This window comes from Echinops telfairi, unplaced genomic scaffold (assembly GCF_000313985.2).
Source record: "Echinops telfairi isolate 266 unplaced genomic scaffold, ASM31398v2 ScPeMD7_43;HRSCAF=161, whole genome shotgun sequence".
In the NCBI taxonomy this organism is placed as follows: Eukaryota; Metazoa; Chordata; class Mammalia; order Afrosoricida; family Tenrecidae; genus Echinops; species Echinops telfairi.
Genome location: NW_022103941.1, coordinates 1,018,037 through 1,029,547, shown reverse-complemented (window position 1 = coordinate 1,029,547; position 11,511 = coordinate 1,018,037). Strand labels below are relative to the sequence as shown.

General features: G+C 38.7%; 1 pseudogene; it reads right to left on the bottom strand.

Annotated features, from left to right (window-relative positions):
• Positions 1-5,135: 5,135 nt before the first annotated feature.
• LOC123521714 lies at positions 5,136-8,566 on the bottom strand (annotated as a pseudogene).
• Between the last annotated feature and the right edge of the window lie 2,945 nt (positions 8,567-11,511).

The following is an 11,511-nucleotide window of genomic DNA, read 5'->3' as shown; positions in this document are numbered from 1 at the left end:
AGCCTTAGGCAGCATGAGAGATATATAAGAATATCATCTTGGAAATTGATGCTTCAGCCACCAATTAAGATTTTCAAGAAGGCACTGCATTGGCTCATGATTACCCCTTGTCTTTAATGCAATGCTTTCATCTCAAAGTCATGAAACAACCAAGAAGTTGTAATTTTAAACTGCAAAGAATTATGCCTGATTCCGCTTCAACAGAAGACAATGGGAACATTTTGATTGTCCTTTCATTGGGCCCATATTTTTCTATAATTTCTGAATTCCAAAATTTGGAAAGTTCTGTGGATACATTGATTAGATTACTCACCAAATATCACCTCATAATTTGGAGCAGTTGGGGCAAAAACAAACATATGAATTGTAGAGCCCAAGGCAATGCTATTTCATAATGCAGGGAAACCATACCAGCTTATTTGGTTAATTTGTAGTACACCTGATAAGAATGTTGCCTACAAAGGAATACTGTCATCATATTTACACTTCAGAAGAGCCACACCATTCCCTCTTATGAAAATATGTGAGACAATCATGACAATCAAACTCAGAGATGAACATGACCTGGACTAATAGGCAGACACACAGTCTGAAACTTACATTGTTCAGACAACTGCCAACACCACATGCCATGAGATGACAATCTGCTGCAATGACCAGGATCACGTGATTGCATTCCAGCCTACATGCGAGAAAATACCCAATTCGGCGATCTCCAACTGACAACTAGGGAATTGTTATGTGCTTGAATCTCTAGATATTGATCAAACAGAGGTTTTTTTTTTTGACCAAGCCATTACTTATTACCCTCAGCAGACTCTGCTCAAGAGAATCCAGGTGAGTACCACTCTCTAACTGTATTTTGACCTTTAAAAATTATAATATGTTAGAGATTGTACAGTGGTTATAAGTAAGGAGGAAATGAATGGGGTCAACCCTAAATCTGGAACTTTTTGCAACTATTGATATGAGGGATAGAAATGAAGAAGAAATGTGAATGGGAAATAAGCTTTAAAATAGCATGTTCAGAGATAGTGTCACTGGTTGCATTGTCAATGATATGAACAATTTTCCAAAATGGAGCAGTGAGCTTGGTTAATAAATTCAAAGTGAGCAGTTATTAAGGGGCCATGCACAGAGCACAAATAGACAGGCTGTCTGGGAATGCTCATGTTTCAGATGCACTCATTTCACCTGGGGAAGGGACAGTTCAGTGTCCACGACAATCCCTAAATGTTGAGGTCCAGTTGCTGTGGGAAGCACAGGATTCTATTTTAATCCAGAGTCTCCATTGGATCTCAAGAAGGCATCTTTTGTTTGAAAGTCTGATATAATGGTCTTGGATCTTATTCCTACTCCATCCCTTCTGATCACTGTTGATTTCTCACTCACAGCTCTGCAGGCTTTGATGCTTGAAGTCATGACTATGGACCGAAATTGTATTGTGCTTGGTGCTAGAGTTAGACCTTGTTCTGTCTGGCAAAAACTTTCTGTAAATGAAAACTTTCACCCTGAGATCCAATGTCAATGAATATTTTAAGGTAAGTAGAGACTGACCACAACCAGCTGGGACTTGGATGCCATATTTTGTTGTTTTTGGAGAGGTGGGGGTTGGTGATGATCCTAACCCAAGGAAAACCTCCAAGGACTTTGAGGAGGTGGGTTAAAAGTGGGTCAAGTGTAAAGAAGAAATGTGGGTTTAGGAAAGTGTGAAGGAATGAAGATTCCCTGATCTGTTCAAAGAACTAGATCCTGATCACTCACAGATGCACAGGCCATGTCAGAGCCCGAGACAAGTCAAAAGCAATGAGGGGTAGAGGATGAGAAATCTGGGTTTACAAATACTGGCTTTCCTCTGACCATGTCCACACAGCTCTTAGGCCAAGTGCTCTCCCATAGCAAACTAAGAGGCACTTACTCTCTTTGTTTCTGGGTGTAGTGTTCCCAGGTGCTGCTTCAGGAGTCAGGTCCAGGTCTGCTCAAGCACAATCAGTTGCTCTCCCTCACCTGCACGGTCTCTGGTTATTCCAACAGTGACTAATGCTGGACCTGGGTCTGCCAACCCTTGTGGAAGGGGCTGCAGTGGTTGGGACACATGCTATGGTGGTGATACATTTATTATAACTCATCCTTCTGAAGTCCACTCTCCATCACAAAAGACAATGACAAGAACCAGTTCTCCCTTCAGCTGAGTTCCATGACTGTTCAGACACAGCCATATTTCATTGTGCAAGGTACATATTTTGGGGAAGTCAGTGTGAGCTCAGACACAAACCGTCCCTGAAGGGAAGGCATTGGGCAGCAGGGGGCACTAAAGAACCACTGAGCACATGGACCCAGCCCTAGACAGGCACAGAGAAGATTTTCTGTTTGAGTCCGTGTGTCTTCTAAGTAGCTCTCAGTATCTCCAGAGACAGCTTTTACTTTTCATTTGTTTCTGTACTTTTTCTAATGATTACTGCAAACTTGAAAGGAAGAACTAGCACACACTTTTTTCAGTAGAAATATTAACACCCTTCATTATCTTCCTGTATGACCCATTTTCTTTTTTGGACAAGCAGTTTGTCATGGGCATTTTCATCCTATTCGTCACTGAAAAACTGCCGATAATAGAAGGAAACACAGTTAGGTACACACTCATGAGTGCAGTGATAGTTCAAAATTCCCCGAGCTCAAAAGGTGACATTGATCTGTAGTATTAGTATTCCAAACATGTTTTTTTTTTTTTTTTAACATTTTATTAGGGGCTCATACAACTGTTATCCCAATCCATACACACATCAATTGTGTAAAGTGGGTGTCTCCCTCACCCACTTCTCAGCTGTCCGTCCCCCAGGGAGGAGGCCATATGTAGACCTTGTCCTCTGTTCCCCCTAGTGGGAATTTACTAACATAACCTGGAGACCTTCCTGCTTGGCCAGGTTTCCCTGTTACTACATTCCACACTGTTTGGGATATCTTACTTAGGGTTATAAGTTCCTGTGTTGGGCCACCAGACCCCAAATGTAGGCCACTCTAATTCACAAAAGGACTGGAGTTTTCTAGGACTAAGCTTTATTCCATATTCATCAATAAATTCAGCTTTACAATTGTTCAACTTGCACTGTAAAGGAGTGCTACTTGTAGAACATGAACCTCCCATGATGCTAGTTGGTTCTGAGGAGAAAGAATGGAAGAAAGGTAAACAAAAGACTTGTAGGTGTGTGTGTGTAAAGCTGAGATAATCCCCTGAAAGCAGAGGTCAGTAATCCACTCAAACAAATGATCCAGGGTCCCTGTGTAAGGACAAAACCATTGAATATCTTGTAATAGGTAGTGAATGAAACAAGAAAAATGAGCAACCAAGTGGTTCAGAGGACTATTACACATTCAATCAAGCACTAGAGGACTAAAAACAACGTGACCCAAAGGAGAGCCAGCAGAAGTTTCTGGAGAGGAGATAGTAAAGACACTCTCTTCTCTTCTCCCATTTCCACATGGACCATCAAGAGGGGCTGAGGACAGCATGCTACCAAAAAATGTGTCTGACTCCTTTATTGTACTCTCTCTTCTATCTTTCCTATCCTCTAAGAATTTACTATGATCTTTATATACTGTAACCATACAATTGGGCCTATTGACCTTTCGGTTGTTAGAGGCTGGTTTCTTCTAACACATGTCCTCTACCTATATTGCCATAAGTGAAGTTGGATGACTTATAACAGGGTCATTCCAAGAGCAGTTAAGAAGAACACCTAGAGTGTTCCTTAAAGGCAATGATGGTGAGACTTCCTCTTACACAATTCAAATGTATCAGTTCTTCTTCAGTCTTCCGTATTCAATGTCCAACATTCACTTGCATATGAGGCAATTGAAAATGCCAAAGCTTGGGTCATTTCCACCTTATTCTTCAAAGTAGCATCTCTGCTTTTCAATACTCTAAAGAGGGATTGTGCAGATTTCCCTATTGGAACTCATCTCTTCATTTCTTGACCATTGCTTGCATGGGCATTGATTGTGGATCAAAGTAAGTCAAAATTCTTGACTACTTCGTCTTCTCTCCATTTATCCTGATGTTACCAATTGGTCTTGTTCAGGGGAGTTTTGTCTTCGTTATGGTGAATGGTAATCCATACTGAAGCCTACACTACTTGAATTTCATCAGCACATGCTTCAAGTCTTCCTCATTTTCAGCATGCAAAATGGAGTCATCTGCACATTGAAATTTTCTGGTCAGTTTTCCTGTAATACCAATGCCATATTCTTCTACTCATGGGGTCACAATGGGAAGCAGGTTATGCTCACCCTTATGAAACCCCTATGGCCTGTGCCCTGTTTGTTACTAAACATAATGGGGTGAGTTCACTTGAGTTTGAAAAATAATAGCATGTAAAATCTTGTCTGATCTCTTCTGGAACCAGGACAGGGGGGTGACATGTATTTCAGTCAAAAAGAATGCAGACTGTGTGTGTTGAATTGTAATATATTTTCAAAGATTTTCTTGAAAGTCTGCTCATAAAATTCATGAAAAGTTGGAAAGACTGTTAAACCACTGACACTTGATATTTATCTTACACAATATCATTTGCATAATAGTACATCTTTAATTAATTATGTTAATTAAATGTGTTAATTTTTTAATGTAAACATTAAACCATCAAAATAATTTTATCAAAATCTGTTTTATGCCATCTTCAATTATATATAAAAGATTCTCAGTTCTGCTATTTGTGAAAAAATCTATACTGGATTGAATTACTCTCTATAAGCAAAGGGTCCTGAAAAGCTTATTTTAGCATTAATCTTTTACAGAGGTAAGTGTATTTCCTAGTTTGAGATCACTTAAACACTGGAACAAAGGAAAAATGAAAGGGCAGTATGTGCATAAACTAACAAATAATGTGGCTGTATTGTATCATAAAACACAAAGAAACCCTAAATGTCTGTATGATAAACATTACTATGTATAACACACACAGAGGTGTATTTATATGTGTGCACATACATGTATGCACCCATACACACATAAAGAGTAATGAAGTGCTGCTTCCAGTACAATATTCAAGTTTGCATTTTTTCTTACTTCCTCAGATGAATAGCTTTTTGTCACTTCCCCATTTTTGAAGACAGTATGAGGAAGATCATGACCACATTCTTCAAAGTCCTTTTCCTTCCTCAGGTGCAAGAAAATTCCTTGCTAGACCTGCTTATGTACATTGATACAATAAAGATCTTTTGATGCACAAAATCAAGATAAATAAACCCCTCATAAACAGTAAGGGAAGTAATGATTCTCTGAGTTTGGGGGAAGATGGTTGGGGGGAAAGGGAAGGGGGAAATTAATGGCAATGATGACTGTATAACCCCACTCACAGGGAACAAACATCAGAATTGCAGGTGATAAGATGCATGGGATGGTGGAAGTTATAGCAAATATCTATATATATATTGAGGGTTCTGGAGGTGCCAGTGTGGGGGAGGGAGGGGTTAAGGGGGAGCTGATATCAAGGAGTTAAAGAAGAAAATAAAAGGTATTGAAAATGATGACAGCAGCAATTGTACAATTATTCTTCATCCAATAGAACTATGCATTGTAATAATATGTGTAAGAGCCCCTAATGAAATGGTTTTTTTAAAATCCCTGCCAGTGTCCTATGTAAAGATAATAGTCCCTTTTGACCTTTTGTTAGGATCAGGATCTGGCTCTTTCAAGACCATTTGTTACACAAGTTACCACATAACTACACTTAAAGGAAAAATTTAAGAGCTTTCTTGTTAATTTCTGTAGCAAAGTTCCACCAGAAACAAAGGAACTATTTTCAATACACCCCTTTTTTCCTTTCACACCTTATACAATTTGCTTATACGGTATTAATATCTACTCTATTCTCTTAAATAACTCTAAGGTAAGGTGGCAGTAACTTGTAACCCTTTGAATTCTCTATAACAGGGAATTTCTTACCTAAAATATTTCAAACCTTCAATACAGCGTGAAAAGATTTCCATAGTCAGATCTGATTATTAGTGGCACTTCTGTACTTCTTGATACTATTACATGTCTCAAATCTTCACCCCATATTTTCTCACACACATTATAAATGTCATAGCTATCGCTGACCACAAATACAGGCACTGTTGAAAACTGGGTTACTCTAATTTTAAATGCATCATATTCATGGTCTTTCCCCCAAGCTGTTATAGCACTATGTACTGATGCTGGAACAGAATAGCCTGGAACAGGATCTTTTGTTCTATAGTACTTTATTATTATTATTTTTATTTTATTTTTAAATTGTTTTATTTGGGGCTTGTACAACGCTTATCACATTCATAGTATTTTTTTATTTAAAGAAATTTCTGCTACTCGATGTGTTCCTGTAAAGCAATATTTCTCAACCTTCTCAATGCCACAACCCTTTAATACAGTTCCTCATGTTGTGGTGACCCACAACCATAAAATTATTTCTTTGCTACATCATAACTGTAATTTTGCTACTGTTATGAATCATAATGTAAATCATAATGTGTTTCCTGATGGTCTTGGGTGACCCTCAAATAGGTTGTGACCCACAGGTTGAGACCCACTGCAAAGTTAACCAAATGAGCAGAGGGTCCAATGTCAGCAGTCTCTAGGGAAGAGAATCCTTCATAGCCAAAATCATGTCATTTATATTCAAGACCATTTCTGTCACAGATGTTTCTAACATGCATTTAGTCAATCTTTTTTTCTGTTCCCTTGACTTTGTGGCCACTGAGATTGGATCCCAAGACTACACAAGTATAGTCTGCATCCAGTGTTGTAGATGTGTCTAGTGATTCTGGCTGGTCTTAGCACAATGTTGTATGACAGCAACTGAATTGTCTTCTAGACCCTCCTTAGAAATCTGACCCCAGCTGAGATGAGTGTCCTCTGTCAGAGAAGTTTTTAATATATACATATAAAGCAGGTGATTTATGTTCCATGAGTACTTGGCAGGCTCTCTAGCTTGTTGCGTGGGATACCAGATTAGAATATTGCACAGCCTGAGGGTAAAAGCCTTCTTTCATCTTGGTGTTTATCGTACAGTAATGGACACATACTATATTTGTCATTTTGTTATCAAGTGACTTTACTCAGCATAATGGTTTCCAAGGCTCATCACATCATGTGGTGTTTCATAACTCCATCCCTGTTTTCAGAAATACATGGTATTGCATTGTGAGTATGTACCAGAATTTCTTATCCAGTCTCCTAATAATGGATGTTTGGACAGTTTCCAGCTCAACCAACACGGCAGAATCTCTTACAATAAAATTGCTTAGGACAACCTTTGCTGCTCTCAAAGCATGTCAATGTATTCTGTGTTGTTATGTAAAGTCAATCTTCATTGAAATTTTTCTCACCAATGCAATTTTCAGTTTTCTTAGAAAGTCTTAATCTTGAACCACCAAGATAACCATATGCCCACCCATAAGTGACACAATATAAACTCTGGACAATAATAAGGAAACAAATAAACAAAAATAAAACCAGTCACACCAGTCTCCATAAACTTCTGATCTGACCTCTCTACTTTGAATTCATCTCTGAGATCTTCCAGACTTTCCTTAAAATGCTCAATTCATATAAAAACCACAATTTTATATTAAGCAGCTCAAAGTTCCAGTGACATAGGAAGATTTCCCCTTGAGTTTTTTAAATACATGATAATAGCCTGCAGTTCAAAATATTTTTCCTCCACACAGTACAAAAACAGACGCTATTTTTCTTTTTCTTTATTTTTAAGGCTCTCTAAGGAGAGTAAGACAACTGTATTGCTTAGAGAACTTGTTTGCAGCAATCCATTGATTCAGCAAACATATGTGTATACATTTTACTTGGAATAAACCCTCGCATTTAGGAACTGCTTTGCTACCTAGCTCACTGGCTCCAACTGGATCCTAGGCTCTTCTTCCCACTGGGAAACTAAATAAATCAGTATTTGACCTTTTTGCCTCTTCCACATCCCTAAATTTTGCTTTTGGGGAAGATGCATATGGGGAACTGCCTCAAACAATGTGAGCGAATACATGTTTTCTTTTGTGTCCCCTTGATTACCCAACTGAAAAAGTTGGCAGCCTGTATACCTTGGTTGACGCTGTCTTCTGTGAGCCCAGCACAGCTTTCTCACTGGTTTATCTCATTGGATTACCTCACTGGGTGCCCATGCCCTCAGAGCTCAGACCGTTCAGCTTCATGTACGCTGTGCTTTTGGATGTTTCCCTGGTCATGGTGATTCTGCCTTGGAACTTTGGTGGGTAACTTGTTCCACTATTACTAGTGGAGATCTCTCCCATCCACTCAAACCTGTGTCCAGGGGTCTGCCTCACCCACCAATAAGGTAACTGGTGAAGGAGTATCCAGGCGATCTTCACTGAAACACCCGGCTTCTTCACTTCAGCACCAGACTGGACCAGCTGGACCTCAGAGTCCCTGCCTATTGAGTGAAGAAAGAACTGGGCAAAATCAATCTAGAATAGCCATAACCACTTCTTCCTCCTTGAGACCGGTGACCTTTTTACCTGTAGCTGCCACCAGGAAGAAGAAGATTCCCAAGATCCAGTCCATGGTGCGAGAACTGTGTTCTCATGTTTCTGCCAGGGGAGTATGCTGGTTGGATGATGCTTCTTGAGACATGTCCATACCCATATTTGATATAATAGATACCATATAATTTGCATATTCATGAGGCAGGGTATTTCAATGGTAAGGTTTCTGATTAATAAATCACTTGTCATGAAGAATCCCATCATACAATCCTTCCAATCAACAAAGTGGTATTTTGCAACTTTTGATTTTTTTATGAACTTTGTATTTCAATCATACACAAAAACATTATAATGACTCCTTATTGTGTGTGTGATTAATATTAGCTTGCAGCAGTTCATTTTTTCGTCTTTGGCACTAATGTTTGGTGAATAAATTTTATTAAACTTGAAACTAATCTTCCTTAGCAGCTAATGGATATTAACCTTTCACGGATAACATTGTATTTCAGGATAGATGATGAAATGTTTTGAACAATGAATACAGGACATTTTTTTTCCAATTTGTCATTCTTGGAATAGTAAACCATAAGAATGTTGGGACCAAAAAAAGTCACTACTGATCAGCTTCAGGCTTTGTATGCCTAGGGTATCAATATTCAAGCATTCCAGTGGTTTATGATAAATTCTAAGTGTATTGGATTCATATTTCATAATTATATATTCCTGTTTTTATAGAAAATAATTGCTTTAGCATTTTATTTTTTATATTGACTTGGATGAATGTTAACAGAGCAATTTGCTTTCCACTCAAAAATGCATACCGATTTTGTATGCCATTGATTAGAAATGTGTCCCCAAGTTTCCCTGAGGTTCATCAATGATTCTGGGACTCCCAGAGTCATTTCCCCACCATGTAAGGCAGGTTGCTTTCTCTGCAATATTTTCTCCTATTAAAACTTTTTTACTTTATAGATATCAGCCATACACCAAAAAAAGAGTGATGGACATAAAATTAGAAAAATCCCCTGGAGAAAACTGTGAGATGGAGAAGCATCCCCAAACCATGGAATCTAGCCCTGAAACTGTCCATCTGCACCTGCCTCTGGTTGTGTATCTTGTCATCTGAAGGTTCTGAGCACCTCCTGTATCCCAACCCCATCCAAGCAGGGCAAGCTTTGAGTTTGGGATCACACTGGCTTCCTCTCACTCTGCCTCTCACAGGATAAAACAGAGCCATGACCCCGACTTTTAGGCTGTCCATTTGCAGGCACAATGAGTTCTTGGCAATATCTCTAGAGATGGTGAATGGGCTCTTTAGAATTCGTAGTTCTTAATACAGTGATGAAAGTATGTAATTGCTTGCAATCTCCATAATGCTAGAGTATTTCTCCCACTCACTCCCTGTGTTTCCAGTTACCATTCCTTGTTTTTTTCTACTTCTGGCAGAGTATTTTGTACTTGGAAAAATGATGCCATTTTTTCCCAAATGTTCATCCATCTCTAGTGAGTGTCCCCAAGTGTTGTTGTTCACCTTATAATGTGATCCACTGTCAGCTACACATTGAGAAACTGGAATGAGATATGTCCCAGGCCTGAAGGTTTAGTAAGGCCTAATCTCTCACAGATTCCACCAGTCTCTATCCAACCAGTAAGACTTGTCTTTTTTAAACAGTGTTCTACATATTTCACCTTTATCCAGGGCCTCTAACATAAGTGTGGGGAAATTTTGTTGTTTTATTCTTCCAAGGACCATTTAGATATTTATAACATTATTTGTTTGCCATACAGAATTATCACTGTAATAATTTGCCTACCATATTTGGCTAACCGTTAAGTTAACCCATCCCTAATGTGGTGTTTGGACCTTTTAATGGCCAGTGGGATGGTCTTTACACTTGTTCTAACATAACCCCTTTTAGACAGGCAGATAATGGTAGACAAGTGGCATCTTCTTCTCACCTCAGGGTTTTGTAGGCTGATTTCTGTGTGGTACATTATTCCATTGGATTCATTGTTTCTGCTAAATTCAGGATTTTGACATTATTCCACTGGATTCGTCTGTGATCATCTACATTCTTATATGCTCTCGGGAAGAGACAGGTGAATGGCTGCTCCTCAAATGACTGCTCACAAGCTTTGACAACTTCTATCCTACTTACCAGCATAAGATTTACCACATTGTCTCCTCTGTGGACTCCTTTGTGCCAGTTAACCTTGATGTCCCAGAGTCTGCATCCTGAGTGAATCATACCTTCAGGTGTTGGTCTCTGTCTAAGAAACTCTCATAAATTTGTATCCCATATTATAGCTTCTCGCCTTAGTCTGATGACATCAGCAATTAATGTCCTGAAAGCTTTTCTCCATCCATCTCACTAAGGATTTTACCTTGAGGAAGCAGTGCTCTCCATGTTATATTTGAAAATAGTCAGAACTGGTGGCTCATCTTCCAGCAGCATACTGGATGTTCTATTGTTATCCATAAGGTTTCCATTGGCTGATTTTTGAAGAGAAATAACCACAAGTACTTCCTAGACTGTCTTACTCAAGGATAGCCATTAAAATTCTCCAACATGGACTCACCTTGCTGGTATTAACATAATAGTATAGCTTCCAGAAGAAAGCAACACGCATGCCACCAGAGAATGAACAAACATCTTCATAACATTCTATAAAACTGACTGATGGGTGAGAGATACAGATGAAAAGAGTGTACTTATGTAAAATTTGCCCTAATACAGTTGATTTAAAAGGGGGAAATTAAACTAATGCTGACTAGTAAATTTGGTGTTCAAGAAAATGTGATGCCCATAAGTAAAACTACCAAATGTTGATGTAAGAAGAAGTAAGATAGAAAATTTTGGGTATGCAGTGTTGCTTAAAGAAATATTACCCGTAAGTGAAATACCTTATAATATTTAATGAAAACATCTAATCTTATATACAAGTCCAAAATACAAGGGAAAAATTGGGATGCACATGGTAGACAACAGGGGAGGAGGTGGGGAAAGGAAACAAAAAAAAAAT